This window comes from Physeter macrocephalus, unplaced genomic scaffold (assembly GCF_002837175.3).
Source record: "Physeter macrocephalus isolate SW-GA unplaced genomic scaffold, ASM283717v5 random_357, whole genome shotgun sequence".
In the NCBI taxonomy this organism is placed as follows: Eukaryota; Metazoa; Chordata; class Mammalia; order Artiodactyla; family Physeteridae; genus Physeter; species Physeter macrocephalus.
Window position 1 is genome coordinate 33102 of NW_021145654.1, and position 4762 is coordinate 37863.

At 46.5% G+C, this 4762-nt stretch overlaps 1 protein-coding gene across 1 annotated transcript in view; it reads right to left on the minus strand.

Annotated features, from left to right (window-relative positions):
* ECM1 (extracellular matrix protein 1) overlaps window positions 1-4762 on the minus strand; it is a 33524-nt gene that overhangs the window by 3147 nt on the left and 25615 nt on the right. The window lies entirely within an intron of this gene.

Sequence of the window (4762 nt, forward strand, 5' to 3'; positions counted from 1 at the left end):
CCCAGACCGGGGCACGAACCCGCATCCCCTGCATCGGCAGGCGGACTCTCAACCACTGCGCCACCAGTGCGCCACCAGGGAAGCCCTCTGTTCCATATTGAACGTATCAAACCCAGTCCCACTTCAGGGCCTTTGCTTAAGCTGCTCCCTCTGCCTGGAAAACGACTTCCCCTGGGAGAATTATTGCTGGTTCCTTCTGGTGTCAGTGTAAATGTCATTCCTCAGAGAGGTCTTCCCCAACCACATTTCCATATGCTGTGCTGCCAACACCAGCACCCCTTCTCTCTGTCCAACATCTTATTTTATTTTCCTCAGGGCACTTACCACTTCTGAAATTATATATATATTTTAAAAATTATATATATATATATATATTTTTTGTTTTGTTTTGTTTTGTTTTAGTCATTTATTGTCTGTCTTCCCCCACTAGGGTGTGGGCTCCATGAAGTCAGTGGCCGTGCCTGGTACGCACTACGCACTCAGTAAATATCTGTGTTTTGGATAAAAGATTTTGGTGGAGGTTAGAAAAGAATCTTGACTCAAATCTCCATCCCACCCAAGCAGCTCCAGGCAATTCCTGCTCTGGTTCTAGGCAAGATTCCTGCCTTTCCCTCATTTCTCTATTCCCAGTTGTCCTATCCTTTTTCCAGATCTTTGGAGCCTCTCCCTCTCAATCAGCATCTAACAAAAACTCTTTTGTGATTTTTATGCCTGGGGGATTTAATCTGAGTCAATTTGGCCTCCCCAGCTCTCACTCAGTTGAGTCCAGAGGTCTGCTCAGCATTTCCAGTGGATCAGCCAGCAGCTCTGCTGTTTGAGGGCTCAGAGCTCCACCCCAGGGGAAACCAGGGAACTGACAGAGGTCTGGGTCTTTGCTCCCTGCGCTTTCATTCCGGGGTCTCATGAAAATAACCAGCCAAATGAGAAAAGCACAGGCAGGCTATGTATTCTGTCCTTGCTATATAGCAAGGGAGTCAGCCAAGGTCACTTGTGTTTTAGGAGAGAATCAAAGGCAGGCAGAGGAATGGGAAAGCTTCATAGTGGAAGGGAAGGTTTCAGGCGTGCCCTGATTGAGGCTATTGGCATGGGGAAGCTTGTAGGCGGGCTAACTAGAAATGGGGCATCCTGGGGCATGACTGGAAGTGGGGACCAAAATTAGGGAAGTTGTCAGTTATTAATCAAGTCCTGGCCTTTTTGATCCAATTGTTATAGAAGTTATTGGTTTTTTTGTTTGTTTTTGGCTGCATCGGGTCTTAGTGGAGGCACATGGGATCTTTGTTGAGGTATGCGGGATCTTTTTCTTTAGGGCGTGCGGTCTACTCGGGTTTCTCTCTAGTTGCAGGGCATGGCCTTCTCTCTCGTTGAGGCGCGCGAGCTCAATAGTTGTGGTACGCAGGCTTAGTTGCCCCATGGCATGTGGGATCTTAGTTCCCTGACCAGGGATGGAACCTGCGTCCCCTGCATTGTAAGGCGGATTCTTTACCACTGAGCCACCAGGGAAGTCCTTAGAAGTTATTGTTTAGCTTCCCGGATTGTTGCTAGAGATAGTCTAACTTCCTACAAATCTGATTTATAGACTTCCTGGGTGGTTTACTGTAGATAAGGGGTTGGTTTCCTGGGCAGCTTTCAGAAGGTTGTGGGTGAGTTCTCTTTTTCCATACAATCTGGCCACTGTTTATGTGCTCAGTCTCTTGGTCTACAGGGAAGATCAGCATTTCAGTGGCTCTTCCTCCCTTCCCTTAGACATGTGAATACCTTGGAATAGTAGAATCATCAAGTATTTAATTTCCTTCACTCAGCAGCTCTCTAGAGAAGGCATTTTCTGTCCAAAGAGTGGTGATAGGTGCAATAAAAGGAGTAGGACTGGGCCTGGGAGTCTGCAGCTTAGTGGGGAGGTGAGCCGTGGGGTCACTGCAGAAATGTGAGCATGCCATGAAGTTGGTTCCAAACAGGGATTCTGATTAGGGGAACCAGAAAGGCTTTGTAGTCGGTGTGGGATTTCACAAGTGGGATTGTTGTAGATGGAAACCAGGGAGAGGAAGGGATGCCATGAGGAAGGGGGCAGGTGGAGGGGCCTTAGGTTTAGTCCCTTACTCTCTTTGGGTCTCAAGTCTTCACCTCAGTGAGCTGCTGTGAGGTAGACACGGTACGTGTGAGGTGCTTTGTGAGTTGTGAAGGTTTCGGTGTGAGGGAAGGCGTGGGAGCCAGCTGCAAAGAGCCGCTCTCATCCAAATGAGGAGCTTGAATATACCAAGGCAGTAATAATAATATTAATAATAATATTAATACCAGCATTTAGTGAGTTGGACTCACTGCTCTGAGCCCATACAGAAGGCCTACAACTATCCTATGAGGTAGTTACTATTACTAACTCCTCATTACAGATAAGACAACTGAGGCACAGACCGGTTAAGGAACTTGCCCCAGATACACAATAAGTATCGGGGAGAAGAGACTCCTCCTCCAAATGATGCCTCATGATTCAACCTCTTTGTCCTGAATGTGGGTCCTGACGCATCGCTAACCATTAGGTATAATAAAAACCAATTCTTACTAAGTGCCAGGCATGGTCCGAAGCACTTACATGTACTAACTCGTTTAATCTTTGCAACAGCTCTCTGAGATAAGGAACTGTGATTATCATTCCCATTTGATAAGAAACTGAGGAGCTAAGTGTCATAGCCCAGGCCTGTGACCCTGGAGTCTATACATCTACCACTGTGCCATGCCACCTCTCATTAATAAGCAGGGCTGTGACTACCCATCAGTCAAGCCCTGATTGACACAGTGGATCCACACAGTGGCTCACGGCTAGCAGCTAAACCCAAGTCAGTAGTTCTTGCCTTTCTGGATCACAGACCCTTTTGAGAATCTGGTGGAAACTACAGACACTCAACCCAGAAAAATGCACAAGCGTGCACACACACACACACACACACACTTTAGGAAATTCACACATCCCCCTCATCAGCCTTTCCATGGCAAGTGGGAGATGGGGGCAGACTTCTGCAGTGAGTGCTTCAGCCAAGGGATATTCTCCAGTCTGGAATGAAAGGGCAGGCCTTTTGAGTTCTACAAGGTTTAATCTATTGAGAGGTTAAATAAATTAAATAAAATTCCATATCTACTTTTACTTACTTTACCAGAGACCAGAACAGAAGGCAGCCTGTCCTGAGAGCCCCCATCTTTGGATCAATCTAATTACCCAACTTCTTTCCCACACCCAGACAGCTAACCACCTGCTGGAGGAAATTTCATAATTCTGCCGACTGATGCCAATGCACATACACGGTTTCTAATCCCAGCTGGGTCTTTAACACTACTTGGCAACTCTTACTTTTCCCAGATGAACATTCATACCCAGTTCTCACGATGGTCATTCCAACCCTTCTGTAATGATCCTTTTTTTAAAAAAAATTTATTTCTGGCTGTGTCGCGAGCTTTCTCTAGTTGCGGCGAGCAGGGGCTACTCTTCATGGCGGTGCGCGGGCTTCTCATTGTGGTGGCTTCTCTTGTTGCGGAGCACGGGCTGTAGGCATGCGGGCTCGGTAGTTGTGGCTTTCAGGCTCTAGAGCGCAGGCTCAGTAGTTGTGGCACACGGGCTTAGTTGCTCCGCGGCATGTGGGATCTTCCCGGGCCAGGGCTTGAACCCGTGTCCCCTGCATTGGCAGGCGGATTCTTAACCACTGCGCCACCAGGGAAGCCCTGTATTGATTCTTTGAGCTTTAAGAGTTTTTGTCTGTTAGAAGAAGAACAGTTGCACAAATTTAAATTCACATCCTCCAGGGTTTTTATCTAGTTTCTCCCTCCACTTGTGCTCTTGATGCTTTTATTTATTTGTCTATTTGGATAGTTATTTATTTATAAGAGGCTGCCATGCCTGGCACTGGGCTGGGCTCTAGGATACCTACCATGGTCTCTGTTCTCATAGAGCTTACAGCCCAGAGAGAGACAATCATTCAACAGATATTAGAAATATGATGAGGGGCACTAAGGGGAAAGTAGAGTGTATTATTGAATGTATTGATCTGGAGGTTTTCAGAAAAGCTTCCCTGAGGAAATGTTATTTAAAGCTGAGTCTTGAAGGATGATATGTCAATTAGGAACACTTTGGACGGCACATAACAGAAAACCTGACTAACAGTGAAACCATAAGAATATTTCAGAAGCTTGGAAGCAAAGGGTTCCGGGATTTTTAAGTGGCTCCACAATATATAAAACCATGAGTTGACACTTCTGCAATTTTCTTGGCTTTTCCCTCAGTCATAAGAGGGGTGCCACAGACTCAAGTGTGACTTCCTTCCATAACATCACCCCAAAGCACAAAAAAGAGAAAGGGCTCTGGTTCCCGATCAGCTCTCTTTTAAAAGGGCACAAAAATTCATCCACAAGTTCTCAGGAATTTTCCTCTTGTGTCTTTTTTTCCCCTCAGAATTGGGTCATATGCCCACCTCAGGCATAGAAGAAGGGGGTTACCATGATCGACCTAGCCCAATTATGATTCATCCTATAGCACAGTGAAGATATTGCTGAAGATATTGCTGCCTATTGGATCCCTCAAATGAGGGTCAAAGGGACCAACAAGTTCTGGATATGGAAGCCTAGGTAGTTCAGACAAACCCTCATACCAATAAAACCAAACCAAAACAAAAACTTTAAAAAGTCATCTTAAGGGCTTCCCTGGTGGCGCAGTGGTTGAGAGTCCGCCTGCCAATGCAGGGGACGCGGGTTCGTGCCCCGGTCCGGGAAGATCCCACATGTC